This window comes from Falco punctatus, assembly GCF_963210335.1.
Source record: "Falco punctatus genome assembly, chromosome: 4".
Lineage (NCBI taxonomy): Eukaryota > Metazoa > Chordata > Aves > Falconiformes > Falconidae > Falco > Falco punctatus.
The window spans coordinates 95,331,957-95,353,729 of NC_137583.1; the positions used below are offsets into that span (position 1 = coordinate 95,331,957).

The 21,773-nt window shown below is 46.1% G+C and overlaps 1 protein-coding gene and 1 long non-coding RNA gene across 6 annotated transcripts in view; one reads left to right on the top strand and one right to left on the bottom strand.

Annotated features, from left to right (window-relative positions):
- LOC308062230 overlaps window positions 1–21,773 on the bottom strand; it is a 337,663-nt gene that overhangs the window by 90,779 nt on the left and 225,111 nt on the right. The window lies entirely within an intron of this gene.
- Window positions 4,631–21,773, top strand: part of STARD3NL (STARD3 N-terminal like) — a 30,267-nt gene continuing 13,124 nt past the window's right edge. Inside the window, exon 1 of one of the 5 annotated variants that reach the window (XM_080383381.1) lies at window positions 4,631–4,869. The gene's annotated coding sequence lies outside the window, so the exon portion shown is untranslated. Of the gene's footprint in view, window positions 4,870–12,634; window positions 13,458–21,773 lie in introns of those variants that run through there. The other 4 variants (XM_080383382.1, XM_080383383.1, XM_080383384.1 and 1 more) reach the window with 4 other exon arrangements.

Genomic DNA, 21,773 nt, shown 5'->3' on the forward strand with positions numbered 1-21,773 from the left:
AATTACTGCTTGTACTAGTATCATCACGTCATCCTGAAAAAGAAGATCTAAAAAAGAACTTGTTTTAATTCAATGCCTGACAAATGGTTGGAGTTTGGCTCTTGGTTTCACTTAGTCATTTTCTTGTAGTTCCTACACTGGGCAGTTCATTCACTTAAACTGAACCACATCATGGAAGAAAGCATTAATATCTTTATTAATATAGCTTTAACATTGAAGTGTAATAGATAAGTTATATGAGTTATCTAAGTTGTGTAACTCCATACTCGCTTTGGAATGTCTTGGGAATTTTTTTTTCTTCCTGCTCTGTTGTAGAAATACTCAATCACATCCTACCTGTATTATCTGTTTGGGAGGTGATCTGATCACCTCCGATGCAACATACTTTTCTTGAAGGAGAAACAGACGTGAAGAGCTCACCAGCTAGAGAAGCAGAGGTGTTAACTCAGCTAGCCAGTGATGTCTTTGGTGGTGGGCTTGCTGTTTGAGAAGCAGTCACGCACAGCAATATGAACCTCCCGTCACATCCTTAAATGTACTTGAGCAGATCAGTTCCTTCGATTTCAAAAGAGATTTGGGGGTGTAATGACTTTGTACATCTCAGTGTCTATCTTCAGACACTACGTTTAACTACAGGTTTACTTGTGTACGTTTTGTTGCGGGAACCAACTGCCTCATTTTGGCTGTTAACCACAGCATGAAAGAGCAGGAAGAAATACTTGAGACTTTTCCATCAGGAAGTGGATCACCTTACATCCATCTGCTTGATGTAATAAGGCATATTAGAGATAACTGTTCCAGCACGCAAACTTCACCTTAGAGCATTGGCTGTTCCGAGAGCAATTAACTGAAATCCCAAAGCCAGCGTGGGCAGTGGTGTCCTGCCCTAACTGAGACACTCTGCCTTTAGACCTGCTAATTGCCCCGGGTGAGGGATCATGCTGAAATGACAACCCATATTTCAGTTCCAGCATAGGCTAGGAAGCTCCATACCGCAGCCCACCCGCTGGGAAAGCCAAGTGACAAGAAGGCCTTCTTGCTCCTTCCCAAACTCCCCTCCACCAGTATTGCAGACTGACGTATCCTCTTGCTGAAGAGAAGCATCAGGAAAAGCTCGGGCATCTTTGCCTCCATTGGCGTCCCTCTTGCCCTACCCCTGCCACAGATGAAGGCTGAGGAATCTTTAGAAAGCAATTTACAGCCAGTGGCTTTAATCAGGTTTTACCTATTAGCTGTCAAGTAGCGATAGCACTTTTGAATATGTCATTAGGATTTCTTCAGACCTCAAAGAACTACTGAACCCTGATGGTCTTTCCCCAGAATGAAAGAATAGAAAGCTGAGAACAAGCATATTGAGAACAACATATAAATATTAACCTGTCCTGGTAACTGGTTACTTGTTCTGTCAAAGAACCTATTATTACCACAAACTTTTTACAGTGGGAGCACACCTAAAGACTGAAAATAGGAACTGAAATAGAAGCAGAGGAAAACCAAATGAGGAAGGCTTTAGGATGTAAGTTATGCATCCTGACCCTGTGCTGCTCTTTCGATTTCCCTTGCTCCAGAAGATTACAGACACTCTTTCTTTCATACCCTGTAATAGGCACACACAAACACAAACCAAGCTAACTATTTAAGTGGAATGCTGCCCAAGATCTATGTACAACCTGCTCCACTCCTTTGGAAGGTGGAGCAGGCATTCCATTATCTGCACACAAAATTCAGTTGCTCCCATGCAAACTCCAGTGTCAGGACAGAGAGACAGACCTCTTAGTAAAGCACTATTGAAGAAACCGCAAAGTCTTTCCTTATGTGATCTAATGCTGTCTGTCCTTCTCTATGTTCAGATCCACCAAAGGTTAGAAAATTACTTCTGCACAAGCTGGAAAACCTAGCCCATTAGCCCATGCTCAGCTCATTTTTTCCACATCTGCACTGCTAATTGTCCTCTCTTTGGACAGCATTGCGTTCACAAGATTGCTTGGTTAAATTTCTTCATAAGGACTTTCAAAGCCAACTTCTATGTCATTTAATCTGTCTAAAGTTATGTACTGAATGCAAATTCGTAAATCTCTCAATTACTTATCCAAAAGCAGAAGTTGATTATCAGGTCACAAAATTAAGGTATCATTTAGCTCACTAAGATGATCTGAAATTAAGGCATCCAGTAATAATACCATGTGTGATACACAAGAAGGTACTTTGGTTCTCAGAATTTGAGCAGATTTGAAAATATAGCCATAACACACTGTGCTAAGCACTCTAATTACTAACTCTTTTGGTAAAGCTTAGTAAAGTCTTCTCAACAAACCTTACTTGAATTTCCTTTAATAATGCAAGGTGTGATGTCATTGACTCCTTGCAGTAGGAACTGATACAGCTCTTCCCCCATCAGGATCCCCCCACGCACCCTGCAGAACAGGAAAAGCAGAGAAAACACTGTTTCCACCCCCACCAGCCCCCCAGTGAGATTCTGTAAAGTAGTATTTTGACAAAGCTAGCAGAAGAGAGGAGATAGGCCACCTAGAAGGAGGAAGAGACTCAAACATTAATCCGACAGGTATTCAGACGTCAATTGGTTACCTTAAGGTCCCAGATCTGATGCAGGATCTCCTTTTCCCTTCCCTTCCATAGTTGCCTCATGCCTTTCCCTTAAAGCAAGCAACCCCTTTCTCTAGCTCTCCGCCTCTCTATAGCTTAACATCTCCCAGTTCTCACTAGTACTGTAGAAGAGCTGTCAACAGAACAAGAAGCTTGAGGAAAGAGACACGTCTTACTAGCTGATACGAATATTTTAAAAAAGACGTTTTCTCTATTGATCTCAGTGCTACTTTACATTTCTTCTACATTTTCAGGAATTTAGGTTTGCGTTTTTTTCCTATTCTTCTAATCCTATATTGAGTTTAACTACAAAAGAGAAGAGCTGTTCTAGAGCTACAATCCAGAAGCTACAGCTTCTACTTAATCCTTTACTTGCAGCCAAATCTCCTTCATACCATTAACTAGCGGGCTGGGTGGTTCTGTGAACATGTGCGGCTATCAGGCCTGAGTCTCAGCTGCTTGTAACTCCCATATTTCTTTATTGCTATGTGACAATTCATTCCATCAGGAATGTACAGGAAGACTGAGAGTTTTGCTTTATTTGTGATGTTAATGGTTACATACAGCCTTACATAGGCTTTACTTAGCTGAAAGCTAGCCTCTATTTATTGAGCTTGGCTATATTTTCAAGATGTAACACTGGGATTTTTTATCATGTGGTAACTACTCATGAGGCCTGGATAACGCATTTTCACAAATTACGCTCCTAATCTGGGCAGCTAAATGTCAAGCACACTTTATTTCAAGATACACTTATTTCAATGTACGCAGTGACAGCAGACTGCTGCTTTTCTTTTGCGATGTGTTAAACAACTTGCATCAAAACTGTTTTGTGACAGGTCATTCAAATACATGCTGCCACTGAGGTTCAAAAGTCTTAATCTTTGCATTTGTGTGAAAAATAACAATAATGCCTAAATACAGCTACTTGCCTGAAAGCCTGAGGTGATTTTTTAGTACGGTAACTCTGGGAGGAAAAAAAAAAAAGATAGATGATCAAATTAAACTAATGGGTAAAAAGCATAAAAGTGCATGCAATGGTTGTGTGTTTACAGGCTTTAAGAAAAAATGATTAGCAAAAAAAAGATCTTGCAAGATTTTCCTCTCAGCTAAAGGAACCCCTCTCCCTTCCCATGAACAAGAGGCAGTAGTGGACAGGGCATTTTATTGCAAGTTCTGGGTTTGTGGAAGGATGAAGTGATTCACCTCAGCTATCATTCACCATAATGTTCTTTATCATAAATGCTTAGGGGACTTGCTTCCAGATGTGTTCTGCGTCCCGCCAGCAGCCACCATTGCCTGGCCGCAGCTGCTGGGCATTGCTCTCCCTGCAGACGTGTGGGGTCTGGCAGAGCCAGGCAGCACCAGGTGGGCAACCACTAGCTGGAGACATGCAGCCTTTTTTCCTAAACCTCTCCTTAAATCCTTCTTCCTGCACTTCCCTGCTGTCATGCAATAGCTGATGAATTTTATTTTGCTCTTCTTTTCTCTGGATGACCGGATACGTAGGCAGAGCACATCACCTCTGTACTTCTGTTAGGAGAGATGTAACGTGGCTCTAGCCGGTGACACTGAACTGCGGACAAACCTTACGACATACGCAAGCATTTGACAAGCTTTGGGCTTTGGTAAGGATCGAGAGCATGCTTCCCGAAAGGAAAGAGCGGCTTTCTGGAATGGCTGCTTGGCGGAGTTTCTGCCGTGTGTTCACAGCCGCTGCCCATCACGCTGGGATGTTCTGCTGCTCATCCCTGCAGATGTAAGCGCTGCGCTATGCCGGGACGCAGGAGCTTAAGCGGGATTCAGGCCAACGGCAGATAATCGGTCTCACCGTGACAGCTTGGGGGAGTCCAAGTATCAAGGGCAGGGCCCCCACCCTGGGCCACGCGTGGGCCCGCGGCGCTCTGCCCGGCCTCTGTCCGCAGCGCCGCTTGTCCCCCGAGCCCTCGCACCACGGCCGGGGGGCCGGGAGGGCAGAGAGCCAGGGGTCGCGGGGGCCGGGAGCCAGGAGTCGTAGGGGCAGGAGGCTGCGGGTGCCGGGGACCGGGAGCCGCGGCGCCGGGGGGCAGGGGGCCCTCGATGAAATTCAAACTGAGGCGCCGCCGCGGCCCCGCGCGTGCAGTGAGCTGAGCCCCGCCCCCTCCGGCGCCCGCCCCGCCCCCTTCCGCGCCGAGCCCCGCCCCTGTCGTCCCCAGGGCCTGCGGCGGTACCGGGCCGCGGTGCGGGACCTCTCCTTTTCCCCCGGGCCGGAGCGGCGCGTCGGGGGTAAGTGTCGCTGCCGTCCCTCGGCCAGCAGCGGGGGGCGGGGGGGAAGGGGCGAGGGGAGGGAAAGTGCCGAGGGGGACACGGGGCTGTCGGTGGCTGGGGGGTGGCCCGGCCGCGCCTCTGGCGGGAGCCGGCGCTCCGGCGGGGAGGCCGCGGCTGAGGGGAGAGGCGCGAGGGCGGGGGCCAGCGCGCGGTGCCGCCGCCGTTGCGGCCTCCACCTCGGCCGACCTCCCTCGCAGCCTCCCCCCGCCGGTGCCGCCGCCCTCCCTGGGGAAGGGGCGGCCCGCTGCGTCAGGGCGGCTTTGTCCTGCTGGTGCGGCGCCCGCTGTCCTGCGGGGGCGGCGGCGGTGGGAACGGCGCAGGGCCGGGGCGGGAGGAGGAGGAGGAGGAGGAGGAAGGAGGTCATGTGCCGGGAGGCGGTGGCGGGGCGGGGGTCCTCCCTCCTGGGAGGGGGCGCTGCGGCGGCTGCTTACAGCCTGCCCTGCGGGCCGGCCTCCCGCACGCCCCGCACTTCTGCTGCGGCCGGAGGCTGCGGGAGGGTGGCTTTGTCCCTCTCCCTGAGATCCCGGTTCAGCCAATGCACCTTCACCGGCGGAACGGTGACCCGCTTGTCCTGCTGATAACGGTGTGAACCGCCTGGGTTCCATCACGGCCAGGTGGGAAGCTGAGGCTTAATTTTAGCGTCGTACTGAATTTAGGCAACGTTGGGAAGAGGCACTGCCCGATTTCAGCATCCGAATTAAAAGCGAGTTATTCATTCTTGAAATGTGACGTTTTGCATCTGTGTGAAGGGTGACACTGGTACATCTGCAGGGCAAACTGTTGAATCTTACAGCGGTTGGATCTGCATTAGCAGTTAAAGTTACTCCTTGATGAAGTGCTAACACTGAGTCAGTTCCCAATGTCGTGCTAGTCAGGTGCAAGTAGATACACTGATTGACTTCAGCATGGAAAATACTCACCACAAAATACTAAACTTGAAGGAGGAGTTGCCTGGTTTGGAGGTATAAGGCCATAGCAGTATTTTAGCACAGCATTGTCAGTACGTTTTATTATGTGTTGTTTGTCATCTTGGCTTTTATAATGTGATGTAGGGTTGTGTTAAGCATTAATTGCCATGAGAGCTGTCAGTTTGTTCTGCAAATGCTAATTTTTTTGGGGATTGTTAGTCAATCCAACATAGCAAGAAGGCTCATTTCTATTTATAAGATAATAGGGTTATTTTTATTTTTAGTAGATTTTTTTCATCAGCTTTGCAGTTGAAGTAGGCCAGATGCAGAGTGATTGGGTTTTTGTCAGTCTGTTGATAGTGTTCGGGGCCAGACATTTCAGATAAAATGCAGCAGTGGTCCTCTTGTTATGACACAGATCCTTAAGTATTTTACCATTATTTGCATATTAGACTTTTTTCAGGATAAATGTTGTTCTTTATAGACATGGTATGTTGAGAAAGAAATACTTGACCTTTGAAATGATGCTGAGATTTGTGAATTACTAAACTCAGTTCAGATGGATTAGACATTCTTTTTGGTGCATTCAGGCCAAAATGTGGTTTTCTTGACATGAGACATTCTAATTTTCATAAATTCTCAAATATTTAGCCATGGGTTTTTCAGAATGAGTTTAGCACTATTGTTCTCTGCCTTCCTTCATGCAAAAGAATGTTAATAAAAACATTTTATTGTTTTTATTTTAACAAAGAAAATGTTAATAAAAACATTAACATAATGTTAATAAAAACATTTTAAAATTCATCAGACCATCCTGGTTAGACATGTGTTTTAATAACTGTATTTGAAACCTGATTTCTAGTAAGGAGGATTAATGGGTTTAACTCGGTGAATGATGTCAGCCTACACAATATTGCCAGTGCTTTTGCAGAAAAGATCGGTGACATGGTGATGGTAAATCACACTTGTGATAGCAGAAACTGTGATTTTGCATGGTTAGCCAGCAGCATCCGGCAGCTCAGCTGAGTCACTTTAAAGGATCACAGATGTATTGCTTGTTAAATGTTATATAATTTAACTGTATCTGCTAAAAATCTGTTCCTAATTTAAAATCTTTAGTGATCGTGTTAAAAGATAAATTGTGTATTACCTTTCTGCCTCACTGTGTTAAATTCAGATAGGATTAAGATTAAAAATGGACAGTTGAAAAAAAATAATCTTGGTAAAGAACCAAACAAATATCTTGTAATGACATCACGCTTTTCATATTTAGATCAGCTACTCAGTCATCAGCTGAAGCCCTGAAAGAGCATCACTTCACACATCAGGAGTTAATTTCTTTCTAGCACTGACAGAAAAACTTGAAGAATTTTGTGGAAGTGTGTTAGAATAAGTATTTTATACTGAAGGTTCAGATGTAGATGTTTGCTAGAATTTGCTGCTGCTTGGACTTCTTGGTCATTATTTCCTTAATGTCCTTTAAGCCATGTAGGGAGAAAAATGGCAATAACAAGTAAAAACTGATACTTTTGTTTTGAAGCATCTCCAGGAGTTCTAAAATAGGAGTTAAGAGTGAAAAAGCTTACAGAAGTTTATCCCATATTCTAAAATGGATGTCAATTTCCTAAAGTACTGTATTTCATAAGAGCTCTAAGGAATTTCCAGGGCTTGAGTTTGCCTGAAGAAAACTTTTGCACCATTTTGTTGAATAGTTTTTGAGGGGGTGGCAAGATCCTGAGTGTTTCCCACTAATATGTAAAATGATTGACGTATTTCAGAAAGTCGTGCAGTTCTGTGCTAGCAAAAGAGCTTTTCTTGTCCAAGTAGTATCAGGCTAGCAGTCTTGGGGCACATGTTTGTTGTTGAATTGGAGAAGACAAGAAACAAAACAATGCGAGTATTCTATGTAATAAACCAGTATCATGCTTGATGTTGGAGGCAATCAGTAAGATGTTTGGTCTCTTTAAAGAATTGTATTTTGTATTGAGAGATGCTGTCATGATAAAACAAATCTTTTGGGTATCAAAGCCATATTTATTTGGCCTACAGTTGTTTTAACTCTGGGAAACCAGGTGGGTTATAAGCCCTTGTTGCTTAGTGTTCGGTGCTTAGTGGAGTACAATTTGCAGTGAAAGCTTTTTGTGAGCTGATCTTGGGTGGGCTACCAAGTCGGCTTCAGAGAGCAGGTAATATATGTGAAGAAGAGTTAAGACCAGATTTGCCAGATGTTTTTGTGTTTTCTCTTTGTACCACTTCTCCCCTCTCCCTGCTTTTGTAAGAAATCAGTGTATGCTTTTTTCTTTTTTTCCCTCTTTTTTTTTTTTTTTTTTAATTGCATGCAGCTACTGCATGTTGCTGGCCTGTGTGTATATGTATGTATGTATACTGTATTTTTGTATGTTTTATATATTAATATAACTTTGGGGAGCTGATTGGATTTAACCTCTAAAATCCTGGCATGGTTTCAGGTCTTTGGCAAGACTAGTCTAAAATAGGTGAAGTTTTATTTTTAAGAAAACAGTAACTTAGTTTTGGTAATTAATGAAGGGAATACTATTAATCAGAACATACTGGTTTCAAATGGGATGATGTCTCATCAATTCTGTAACAGAAACACTTGTTCTTTGTGTGCTCTAAGAATGTAACAGTGATAAAATACACACTTCAGTTTTGTAGTTTGCAGTGGTTAAATGTGTTGGGTACAGATGAAAGCTGAGGCTCTCTAGGATGTGTTATCATGCACCCTTTTTGTATTTTAGTTTTTTGTATTTTTCTTAAAATGAATTATAGTTGCATATTTAAGATCACACTCAATCTTCGCAAATGCTAAACTCTGCACATTTTGAGTTCTCGCAAGGGTGTTTTCAAGTGTGTCATAAATTCAGCATGGAGTATACTTTCACAGTCACTTTGGTGCTGAAGAACTGTTTTTCATATGCCATTTCCCACATCTGGTTTGAGCATACTTGTATGCAGGCACTAAGTCTTACTTGCTCATTTTAGAAGTAAAACATCTGGGATATGCTGTTAAGAAGGAACCCAGAGGGGAAAGCAGCAATAGAAATTAAGGCAATGCCAATACCAAATTTACAAACTGTTTACTGCCATTTTCTCAGCTCTTGTCGAACAAGAAGTGAAGTCATTGTGAAAGGACAGTAGTGTTGTGCAGGACACTGCTCAGTAGCAGGGCTTTTTCAGTTGCGGGGAAAAATTAGTCCAAGGTTGGAGCACTTTGATTTGACTTTCTATATTTGTGAGTCCCACTCTTGGGATGGGAGGAGGTGACGTTGCTGTTTCCTCAGATGTCCTGCTGACCCAAAAGATTGACTTTTTTTCTTTCTCATTTTAGCCTGCAAACTGTGTCCTGCACTCTTCAGCACCTTCTTCCAGTGTTCTAAGAAAAATAATTGTTCAGCACAAATGTGGGATGTGTGCAGCTGCCTTGTTTCTTCTGTTAGGTCACCATTAGAGCATAGGAAATTGGAGAAACACCTTTCACAGGGAAACTTAAAAAGAAACAAAAAAACCCCAAGTGGCGGGTTGTTTCCTTTACAGGGAGTTTGTTTGTTGTTTTTTTTTTTTTTCAGATACCATTTTTAGTCAAGTGAATAGCACACCTTTAGAATTATGTTATGTAATTGTTTTGTAAAGACTAAGACTTAAACCCCATGTGAAAGAATTAATGGGAAGTAGACAAGACAAAATAACATAAATTTGCTAGCAAAGGCACAAATACTTGTGTTTCTACTCACTTTCTAATCAAGACAAGTTAATTGCTGCTCTTGCTTTCTTTTAGTCTGACATCTAGCCATCTGCTTGGTGATCTGTCTTTCAAAATCTAGGTGGTAAGTTTCAGGGCTCACTGGTATGAAACCAGATGTGCATGATAAACAGGAGTGATATGTATGCCATATAAGCTATACTCAAGTATATTTTGAGTATTCATCTCACGTGTTGGATGAAAAATGTTCTTTTGGCCTGAGGTGAGAGCTGCTGCTTCAGGGTCAAGCAGAGCTACTGGAATTCTGAATGCTCAGATAAAGCCAAACTCTTTGTAAGGAGTTCTGTTCTGTATGCTGGTAAGTCTTGCCCTGCCCCTCTGACGGGAAGTCTTCCCAGCCTTTAAATGGGTTGCATATTTGTAACTTGTAATTCCTGCTGTGTTGCTTAATTGCAAATCTAGAGTATTGCCAAAAAGTTACACAGAGTATCTTGTGCTTATTCTATGCAGGGAATTTTGTGGGCGTGCATCGGTTTGAATTTTCCAGTGTTATTTTGATTAAAGTCTCTAGTGCCTGTTGAATGCAACACTGTCTAAATGGTTTTTTTCAGCAAATAACTAGCTGGCGACTCAGTCTAGAGGTTAGACTGTAAGATAAGGTCTATCTTTAACTATGGAACTAGATGAAGCCTCTGTTGTTGTGAATGTTGGAGTAGGCTGTATGTGTGGAGCTGATGTACCATATCCTACAGGCAGAGTAGGAAGGGAGCCACAGAAGACAAAAATGTAAAGGAAATACAATCCCATGTAAGTCAGGAACAGCAAAGGACAGATGTTTTGATTGAGGGAAAACTCCGTGTGCACTGAACAGTTATGGGAAGTGGTATCTGTGGTACCGTTTATTTTTTGGGGTTTTTTTTTAGCATTGGGCTTTTTCAGGTGGTCTTTAATACCTTCATGCTGGTTCATACTACTCAGGCTCACTGTTGAGAGCCTGGACCTCTTCATGCAGTGTGCAGCCATGAGTTGTAAGTTCTGCCTGCTCCTTAGACACTTAATATTTGATTTGAAGCAATTGCTTTTAATTCTGTAGATGGTGGCTCTGTGTTTGGGCCTTTTGATGATATAATGTGACTGGAATGCTAAGTAGAATGTCACATGCCAATGGAAATGACATATCTTTACTATTTTAAGTCTCCTTTCCAAATGTTAACTGCTGTTCTTTTAGCTTGTAGTTGGTTATTTTGTAGTCCCCTACAGTAGTCTAAAATAGTAGATTTTAGTTCTGAATAAGCATGTGCCATGGTGTACCTATTTATATAGTTAAGAATTTCTGCCTCCCTATTTTAAAACTAGAGATTGTAAAACCAAAGTATTCTTGTGTACTTTGTGCTTTAACTGGAATAAGAACATCTGTAGAGAAAGGATGGGGACTAGTCTTAAAATTCCCAGATATGCTGTGAAGTAACTAATAGGAAAACAGATCAATTGGGTCGAATCGAATAAGTACAGAATAAGAATTCGAATAAGAAATATTTTTGTTTCATTTGATTCAAGATTCAGATGCTGTGTCTCTGATCTAACATGTCAAGAGGTAAGGGTTATAAATTACATGATGCATCGCTCATTAGGCAAATTCTCATTACTATAAAGGCTACTACTGTGTGTAGGGCAGGTGTTTTTAGGTGGTCCTATAAACCTCTGAGTATTGCTGGATATCGGAGTTATAGTAACATCTCCCAACAAGGCTTAACTAGTGTTCTGTAAGTTCAGGAAAGGCAGGAGTTGCCTTAAAATTGTTACAGGTTAATTTTTGCTATGGCAAGGATTTTATTTTATTTTTAATGGCTTCCTCTCATGCCTGAATTTTGGCTAACCAACACATGCAGCTGAGCTTGAGTTTTAAAGCAGTGACTGATAAACTCATCTCAGTCACAGCAGGTAGCATCTAACAAGGGGCAGCTTGGGAGACTTGGGTAGAACCGTAGAAAAAATTCGCTACTAATGTTCACCAGAGAAACTGTTAGAGGTTTTCAGGAATCAGCTGTTGAGAGCCTCAACTGATGAAGTGTTAGCACTGGTCAAGTCCAGTGCTGGTCCTGCTTTGAGGAGGAGCTTGGACTACATGACCTCCAAAGATCTCTTCCAACCAACATTTCTCTGGTGACACAAATTACTGAGTTTTCATTCTCTCCATTTTCTATAACTCTGTACCTGTTTTGTGTCGGCCAGATATGAGTTTCTCTTTTTAGTCTGCTCATGCTATTCATGTTAATGCGCAGGAGCACTGTGTGCACTTCTGGGCCTCACCGCTTAAAAAAGCTGTGAAGGTCCTTGGCTGCATCCAGAGGAGGGCAACCAAGCTGGTGAAGGGGCTGGGAGGCGTGGTGGCTGAGGGGCAGCTGAGGACACGGGGTTTGTCTAGTTGGAGGGAAGGAGGCTGAGGGGCGACCTCGCTGCTCTCTGCAGCTGCCTGAGGAGGGAGGTGGAGAGGGACGAGCTGAGCTCTGCTCCCTGGAACCCACTGCCAGGGCGTGTGGGAGCAGCTCAAAGCTGCGTCTGCCAGGGGAGGTTTGGACTTGGCATGAGGGTGGTCAGACCCTGGGACAGGCTTCCCGGAGAGGTGGTCGATGCCCCCCTGTACCTGTCAGTGTTGAAGAGGCATTTATTTGGGCAATGCTCTTAATACCATGCTTTAACTTTTGGTCAGCCCTGAAGTGGTCAGGCATTTGGACCAGGTGATTATAGGTCTCATCCACCTGAACTATTCGATTCTCTTCTCCTGCACTCGTGATGAGTCGAATAACAATGAGACTGCTATTTACCTGAAATGCCAGGGTTTTTCAGCTACAAAACCACTTTCAAGGACACATAACACAATGGATGCAAGTGGAAACAGGATTTTATTTTCGTTCTCTGACTGTGTTTCAGGGCCGATGTTCACAAGCATTAACAAAAGGCACAAGTGCAGCCAGGAGCAGGCTGATGCAATCCTCACTTTAGCTTGAAAAATCATCGCATGAAGTCTGGCAAAGGAAAGTCAGAGAGCTCTAGAAAGGCATGAATGCCCTATGCCTTGTGGAGAGCCGTGTGCTCTTGAGGCTGCCCGGGGAATACCGATTTCTGTCTCGCTCCCGTGTCTCTTGTGAGGAGGAGTTAACAGCACAGCTGGTACCCAGCACAGTTGCTAGGATCTCCACCTCTCCAGGCAAGTTTTCACATGGAGTTTCTTGCAGTGTCATGAATGACAGGCTGTTTTGTCTTCCTGGTGAATGTCCTTCAACAGGAGCAGCAGGGAATGAACTTGCCGGTCTGTAAACATCATTCCTTCCTAGGATGCTCTTTTGACCACACATCCTTGCTGAAGCCTGACATAGAGAATACCTCAAACAATGTGACTGCCTGGAGCCAAAAGAAAGGGTGCCAGCTGAACCCAGCCTCCTTCAAATCAGGGGCAGCGCTGTGTCAACCCACAGCTGATACAACAGTCCTGACAATATATATCTGATACTGAAAAAACAGAAATTAAGTATAAAATACTCACCTTTGGCAGAAAGAGGAAAGCAGATAACTGTTGCACAAGACAGCTCTTTCAGGAAAGAGCTCAGAAACAGCAAGAATGTCATTTTCTCTCCTCTTTTGTAGTAAAATTCTTTGACATGTATTTTAGCTTGAAGACATCCAAATCCCAAAGAATCCCACACCTAGTTTGTAATTAGATTCTCTCTTTGATTTCTAAATTATCTTGTTCTTTTAGCTTTTGACAAGGGAGGACTATATCTAATGTCCTGAATCACTGAGGATGCCAAAGCTTGGGTAATATGGCAGCATGAATAGGGGCCAAGCAGCCGCTGTTTCCTGGCGAGTGAGGATGAAGTGCATGGTATTTTCAAAAGCACGGCACACAGTGATGACAGGTATACTCTTCTGCCTTCAGAAACTTGCTTCACTGTGCTTCTTGGCCAGGGATGCATGGAAAGCGCTCTTGTGCCTGCCGTGTGCTTCCACTGCACGCAGGGAGAGCTGGAAAGTGGCAGCTCCTGATGGGGCAATGAGCCTGGAGCCCTGCCAGGCAGAGGCTGTTTTGCACAAGCGAGAACCCTTGGGGAGATAGTGCCAAGGGCAGAGCAGAGCTGGCTCACGGTACAAAGCGGCAATGGGCGAGAGAGTCCGAGAGAGCCGGGGCACGAGCGGTGCCTCGGGGGTGCGGGAGCAGCAGGCGAGAACCTGGCCAAAAGGGCTCGGAGGAGCCCTGACAAGGGGCTGTGCTCAGTGCGACAGAGGACAAGAAGCAACTCCTGGGGGCCGGACTGGGGCCCCCCCAGGAGCCTCGAAAGCTTCCTCCCCCCGGATGCGGGGCACGAGGCCACCTTCGTGGAGCACGAGCAGCGGGCACCCAGCCAGAATGGCCCAAAGGAGCCCTGGCCAGGGGCCCTGCGCGGTGCTGCAGAGGCAGGCAAAAAACCCCCGGGGCGGGACGCTTGGTAGCCCACCGCGGGGGAAAAAAAGCCTTCCTCCCCCCAGCTGCGGGGCACGAGAGGCCACCTTCGCGGTGCACGAGCAGCAGGCGGTGACCTGGCCCGAGGGACCCGAGGAGCCCTGACAAGTGGTCGCGCTCAGTGCTGCAGAGGAAGGCGAAAAACCCCCGGGGGCCAGTGCCAATGTGCCCCGGGGGAAAATTCCTTCCTGACCGCAGGCAGCGCTGGCGATCGGCTGTTCCCTGAGCATGTGAGCGGGACCTGCTTCCTCGTCCCACGGGCTGGGCACGCCTCCCGGGAGATGCCAAGCCTCTCCCTCTGACCTGGAGCCATCGCAGGGGCTTCCAAGAGTGACCAAATGCCCCCGGCCCGATCTCCTTGGGGGGCAAGACTCCTGCTGGCACCTGATGGGACACCAGTGGCTGCTCCAAAGCTCCGGGACCCCTGGCAATACCTCTGCATCTTGTTTCTTACGGCTGCTGCCCCTGGCTCCACGGGGATGAGGACGGCGAGCCCTGCGGCGCTCCTCAAGAAGGCGTTCCCGTGGTGTTGCCACCGCTGTCCAGCTGAGAAGGCCCGACAGCCTCGGGCACCCCCAGGGGTGGGTGGTTCTTCTCCTCTCCTGAGGGGCTGGTGTCTGTTCCCCGAAGGCTGAAACAACATCTCCACCCATCAGATGGGCTTTGGCCGTGGCCCTGCCGGGAGCTGCCCTTGCAGCGGAGAAGCTCCAGCAGCCTCGTCCAGGCTCCAGGCTCCCTCCCTCAGCCCCCAGGGAATTCCATGATTCCCTCGAGGGCTCCCTCTCGGGTGCCTTCAGGCCGGTGCCAGGCCAGCTCTGGCAGGGGGACACAGGACGATGCCCCTTTTATACTCCCCCGGGGCACTGTGACAGCGCGTTGCCGGGTGACAGCACTGTGACATGGGGTAACACGGGGGTGACACATTGCCCCATGCGTAGCCCCGCCCCCGCCCAGCACCCTTGGGAGGAATGGCCCAGGGGGCTGTCCCTGCCCTCGGTGGCCATGCACGGGGCACAGCTGATGGGCGTCCCTGACGCCTCCTCTGCCACTCAGCTCCCGAGGACAAACCCCGGGCTGTTCCTCCTCTCTCAGGCTGTGGCAGGGACCATCCCTGCAGCCCAGAGCCCAGCCCTGTCACCGTTCCCTCTCTGTGCCAGAGCTGATGTCCATGAGGCCACACAAGAAGGAGGACCAGGGACACAAACTCTTTTGCGGGGGGATGACAGGGGATGGTGTTGGTAGCTGCAGCCTGGAGCAAAGCCAAAAGCGTAGCCAGAGCTGTAGGCAGGGATGCTCGGTGCCACAGGTGCCATGGAAATGGCACAGGCTTACAAAACCAAGTGAGCAGAGGTTTTGCTGGTGTGGCGGAAAGGCTGGTCATTTTCAGACCTAGAACATTTGGATCCATGCCCAAAGCGCAGCCAGGCAACTCTTTCTAACAGCAAGTATAGCCCATTGCTGCTATTCCCATCACATCTTCTCCCACTGAATCCAAGCTACGCAGCTGGCCATGGTTATATGGGGTACAAAATATGCTTCATTTGTGGGGTAAAACTTCCACAGTTCATTTGTGACTTCCACCTTTATGAGCGCTGTTTACATACCTTGATTTGTGAGAAGATGTTCAGAGCTTACCTAAACCCCTGGCAAATCTCCTTTTCCTTTACGATTTAGTATTTTGAGTACTGAAGGATTAACACAAGTACTTTGTTCTTGTTTTGTACGTGTGTGCCAGAAGTCGTATGTACATTGAGGTTATATAAAAAACCCAAACAAAGGGGGAGTCAGTTTTATACCGTATACATTTCTTTGGTTGTCATGATGCCGGAGACGGAAGAAAGGGGGGTTGTTCCCTCTGTGTAAATTTTGCAGAGACAGACGGCATGCATGACTTCCTCATCATTCCTTACCGATGCACAAAATGCCATGTGCTACAGCACTTGTTATGGCGAGGTCTTTGTCTGGGAAAGAAGTCCTGGATTGCTTTGTGTTCTTTTTCAGTAGCTCTTTTCCTGCTTTAGGCTTCCTCCTTGATACCTTTGTTGGAAGTGATGGCAGCGCTTTCAGCCTTTGTCTGGCTTCTTGTAGTTGTCATCTTCTGTAGGTCCTCCATGCTCCTAATCAACTGCCTTTGTCTTTGCCTGCCTTCATCCCAGATGGAACATACCTTTCTTGAGCCCAAGGAATGAGAAATGTCCATAGCGGTGCAGGTGAGTGCTCCCCAGGGCTTTGCACAATGCTTGTCCTTCCGATACAGATACCTTGCCTGTCACACAAGAATGCGTTTGCCAGGATCACATCTGTGGCTTATAGTCACCCTGTGACTTACTTGTGCCTCCAGGAACATTTGCCTACTCCTGTCTTTTCAAATTGTAGCAGAAACCGACGGCGCTCCACCTGATGTTGTGTTACCTATTCCTGCCCCGCAGTCCTTCATGTGTGGTGGGTTGATGTAGGGGGTATCTCTTCTGCGCGAGCTTCAGTCAGTAGCGAGGGTGGGGGCTGCAGAACTCTACCGTGAGGTACATCTTGTTCTGGTTTGTGGGTGGCATGAAATGGAGACTAGGATGTGTGCAATAAACGTATCTTTGGAGAAGGCAGGAAGCCTACCGATCCTGAATGATGTTTTTCTGCAATCTAAATTTGAAAGACTTGAGCATGAACCTCGCTGTTTCATAGATCTGATGATGTCCAGGCATGAATGGTGGAGCCTGAGAGCTGTGTTAAGGGGGCTTTCACCCATCAGTAGCCTGGTGGTGTCCAGCTCCATGCAGCCACGACCAGCAGATCCAGCCCTGCACCCGCCAGCTGAGCAGCAGGCGGGCCATGTGGGTGGGCTCTGGACGTGGAGCTGGTGCTGTCAGTCCAGTCACTTTGCAAATGGATGTCTGCCTCTTAGGGAAGAAAATAACCACAGCTGATGTTAACTGAGCTTCCCCTGTGGAAGTTCCACTGGAGAAAGCGCCCCATCAGCCCAGAGAGTGGAAAAGCGACAAGAGTTCAAGCACTGGTGGGTCAGTGTGATGCAGTTAGTGGCACAGCTGTCTGCAAGGATATGCTTTACTCTCCAGCTGTGTGCATAAAGGTGGCTGATGATTTCTTAAATGAATCCTGCAGTGATTTAGTGAAGAGGAAGGTTGTTGCTGGTCATGCTGAGATGGGTATGGAGGTGGCTGGCTAGCTGGCCATCCAACACTAAAAGGCCAGCGCCTCTCCGCACCTGTAAGATAGCTGCAAAGAAGGACTGAAGATTCTGCTTTTTATACACCTGCCTGAAACCACCTGAGAATGCTGGTGTGATTAAATGACTGATCATGTTACTTGGTTACAAAGGAACGCACTTAATATTGGGTTTGTAATTCATGAAAGACACTATGGAAAACAGTCTTCTAACACACATTTTGTGGTGCTAATCAGTGTGCAGAAAGCTGCCAGGCTATGTTTATTCTGTTAAAGGATCCCAACATTTTGGTGACAGCTCAGTGTGACGAGAGGCCCTCGCACGTGTCCAGATGGGTGTCTGATGGACCAGCCATCAGAGGGAGGCTGGAGATTAATTCCCTTGCCGCGAGAGCCCCCTGTCCAGACAGCTCTGAGGTGTCAGTAGGAAGGAATTCAGACTATATGGACTTTTAAAGCTAAACGCAATGTTTTGAGTGATGCTGGAAAATTAACCAGTAGCCAGTGCATTCTAAGACCTCTTTTCAGAGGGCCCTGGGAGGCAAAGGGATGCTGAAGGAGCACATCCCAAAAGAATTAGCTCTAGCTGTACTAATTGCATTCCTGTACTGTGCTGTATCTAGCAACAATCCAGACTGGAAGTAACAATTTCCTATATAATTGGCACTGACTGCCACATCAAAAAAACCAAAGGTCACTCCTTTTAGCCAATGTAGATGGAAATTTTTTTGGAAGTGCAGGTGTTACTTGGCTTTTCTTGTTCGTTCACAATTTCTTGGCTTTTCTGTTTTAACTATGGCCACATCTTGGGTTCATATCTCATCCCTAACAGTTTCCTATGAACCGCTGTTACGCAGCAGGGCACTTGAGCATGAGTGTTACCGGTACAAAGCAAGTGCTGTTTACAGCGCTCGAGTGTGGGGATTGTGCTCACACCCTCGGGTTCAGGTGGCCCAAAGTTCATTGTAGCGCTTGAGACACCTGACCAAACACATGCCACATACGTCTTCCTCCTGTAAAGCCCTTTGACAGCTGTGTTTCAAGCAGCTGCTGTAGAAATAAAGGAGGAAGCTTGAAAGATGTATTGTGCTTGGCCAGCCTTGCCTGGTGCTTTTGGCTGCCTGGGACATGACTTGCAGGGAGGCAACATCCAGCATTTCCTTCTGCTCTTAGAAAAGATCCTCCGGGGAGGCAGATTTCACTTGCAAGCAGCGCCTGGCATCATACGAGCGCTGCTCTAACACGGACCATACTGGCGCCACTCTTTGAAGCACAACAGCACTTTGCCTTCCCATGGCTTAGTTGTTGCGATTGCCCGTTTCACAAGTCCAGCTCGGGTGGCTGGGGCGATGGGAGAGGCAGCAGGTGCACGGGAACGTGTCCTGCCTTGCTTTGTTCTGGCCTTCTCCCTCTGATGATTTCTGCTAATGTCTCCCACGGGGACCATCTGTCCTTTTCATCCACATCTGTAGGAGTGAGACTGTTGGAAGAAATAATCCTAAGGGCAATATCATTTTGGCAGCGTGCGCTAGCACAAGGTGGAAATTAAATGGAAGGGAGTTAGGCGCTTTCCCTGTCCAAATTCAGCAGCTCAGTTAACTAAGAATCTTTTCTTGGAAAGGAGAGGACAGGGTCATAAGCGCTGACTGTTGATTTCCAGCACCTAGAGATGGTTTTGTGCTCAATCTGGCCGCTTCAGCAGGGGGTGCAAATGTCCGGTGCTTCCTTGAAGTGAGCCTGAAAGGTCAAATCTACCCAAGGCCTCCTTGCCACGAAGGAGATGGAGGCTGGTCCCCACGGGGCTGTTGGGCTCTGAGTGAGCAGCGCCTGCATGAGCAAACCCCACGGGTACCGAGTCAGGCTGGGCAGGTGTTTCAGGGATTTGCATTGCCTGAGAAGAAATGTGGGTGTTTAGGAACCTTTAAACCTGGATTTGGTCCCCCGTGTCTTTTCTACAAACCCATAAAACAGGCTGAGAAGGGCAGGCAAAGATGGTTATGTGTCTTCTCCTCTCATTAGGAATACAACAGTGTCAGTGATCTCCTTTGCCATTGGAATCTGGTGCCCTGCAGCTACCTGGTGCCAGGATGCATAACAACAACACAAACCTAAACAATACTCCAAAATTAGGACGTCTCCTTTCATTTAGGATTTACCTCCTCTGCTGCAAGCATAAAGCTAAATAGCATTTGCAGGCAGAAAGCAAAATGTTGGCTCCATGTAGAGCCCTATGAGGGTCCTGTGGCAGGCACAGCATCATCTTGTTTTCTGGTGTGCAGTACCATGTAAGCTTCACTTTGAGATCTTCTAAGAAAATACTGGTTATTTAATAGCTCTGTTCAAAGTTAAAGCCTTTTCCCATCAAGGCTTCCTGGAGAGGAGGTCAATGCCCCAAACCTGTCAGTGTTTAAGAGGCATTTGGACAATGCCCTTAAAACCATGATTTAGCTTCTGGTCAGCCCTGAAGCAGTCAGGTACTTGGACCAGGTGATCGTTGTGGGTCCCTTTCAGCTGAACTGAACCATTCCGTTTTCTTTTGTATTCTATAGAATTGTGAGTCTGATGGTATTAATGAAATTAACGGTGATTTGTGTTCAGGGGAAAATAGGGCAGCATAAATGGTAGTTCTTCAGAAGTTTTACTTACTTTTCAAAATGTTTTTTCTGTCAAGCAACATGAATCCTTGGGTATGGACTAGTTGTACTAGGGGACGTTATGAGATAACCATGTTTCTACTCAACTTTATTGTGTACTGTACTGAAATATGTTTTTGCATAGTAAATAGTTAAATGATATGTTCTCTTTTGAGTAGACAGGTGTTTGAGATAACGTGAATAATATCAAAATAACAGATAAATGTGATTTGTAGAATAAGGTTTAGTGGCTAGTATTTGAAACAGAGGTATAGAATAATTGCAGAACAATTTCTGACTTAAAATGTATATTAACATGGGATAGTTGGAGAGAAGCAGGTTCACTGGAATTCTTAATGTGGAGTAAATCTGCGTTCATGTTTGTACTGTAAAACTTGGTTCTTTCAGTACTATAACTGTACAAGTGTGGTTAGTTTTGTTAGGGTGTTTTTGTGTGGTTTGTTGGTTTTTTTTTAAGGTAGAAACCTGATACAAGTTCTGTTTAGCTTCAAAGTTTGTCCACTTGCGTAACGGTGTTTATAAATTCTGATTTGTGCATGACTTGGGGGAAGGGAGGGAGCATGTGTTAACAGAGCTGAGGCTAGTACTTACTGGGAAAAGTCATTGCACAAATCCTGAAGTCAGGTAAACAAGAGGACGACAATGAGAAATAATGGAGTTGGTCAGTTGTAAATCTGCTTGAAAAGATCTTGAAACAGGAGTGAGTGCCATACAACAATTTCTGTCTTTATTTTTCTTCTGGTTAATGATGAAACTGATTATCTCAGTCTCATATTCGCACTTCCTAATTTCTGTTGTCATGTGCTCTGCTCATACCTCTTTAAAGGAGATAGGTCCAGTGAAAGGCCTGTCAGCTTTCCCGGTCCCGTGGTTTATGGCTGAGTACCACAAGACATACACCTCGGGTTGGCTTTGGAAAGCCATGGGCAGGAGCATCCTGGGGCTGACTGCCGGGCAGGAGCAGAGTGGCAGTAGCCTGCCTGTGCTTGCGCTTGGCCTTGTGCTTGTGCTTGGTTTGACCCACAGCCAGCTACCACAGTGCGATGGTGATGGATAACTGGCTTGGTGTGCCTCCGACTGCTTGTTTATGCAGGCAAGGTCGTTTCAGTTTCGGTGCGGGTTTGTTACCATTCTCATGACACAGCCTACGAAAAGCAGACTTTGAACTACCTAAAGGCTGTTATGTGTGACTTGACCAGGACATTGGGTGTCCCTGGCTGGCCCGCCTCTTCCTTGGCTGTGATGAGTGTGCACTGGCAGCTCCCTGCTCCACCTTTCTTTTCCCCCTGTGTCCTTGTGTTTGCTTAGTGGTGTGTTACAGATGCCCTGTCTGCTTTTCCTGTTGTGCTTCGACTGACTGTTCTTGCAGACGTGGATCTGAAACACTGTTGGAATAGAAGAGGCAAAGGTTCCTCTTTTTGTTCTGCAGTTTACTGAAAGACAGCCCACGCAGCAAGAGACAAACTTTTGGTCTTGAATTTCAAAAAGCTATTCCCTCAGTGTTACTGGAGGTTGTCTGATGTGATTTGTGTTGCGGGATGTATAGCTTAATCTTCTGAGTATTTTACATAATATTATTTTTTTCTTTATGTTTCCTTGAAGCTTTTGTGACCTTCTTAGTCAACTCTTTCTAGAAGCTTTAATTGGAAAAAAGGTTCTCATGGAGTAATGGAGTGAATCACACATCAAACTGCTCCAGTTTTATAAGAAATTTAACCTGTGTTGTTTTTTGGGTTTTTTTAAAAGCCTTGTAGTCAGAACAGTCTTATGATAATTGCATTACCTTTAACCACTGGGTTGCATACAGATTTTTCAGTGACACCCCATCTGACAATGTAACTTGTCATAGCAGCTGAATTTATCTATAGAGCAAATAGCAGTGTATTTGCTTTATAGAATGA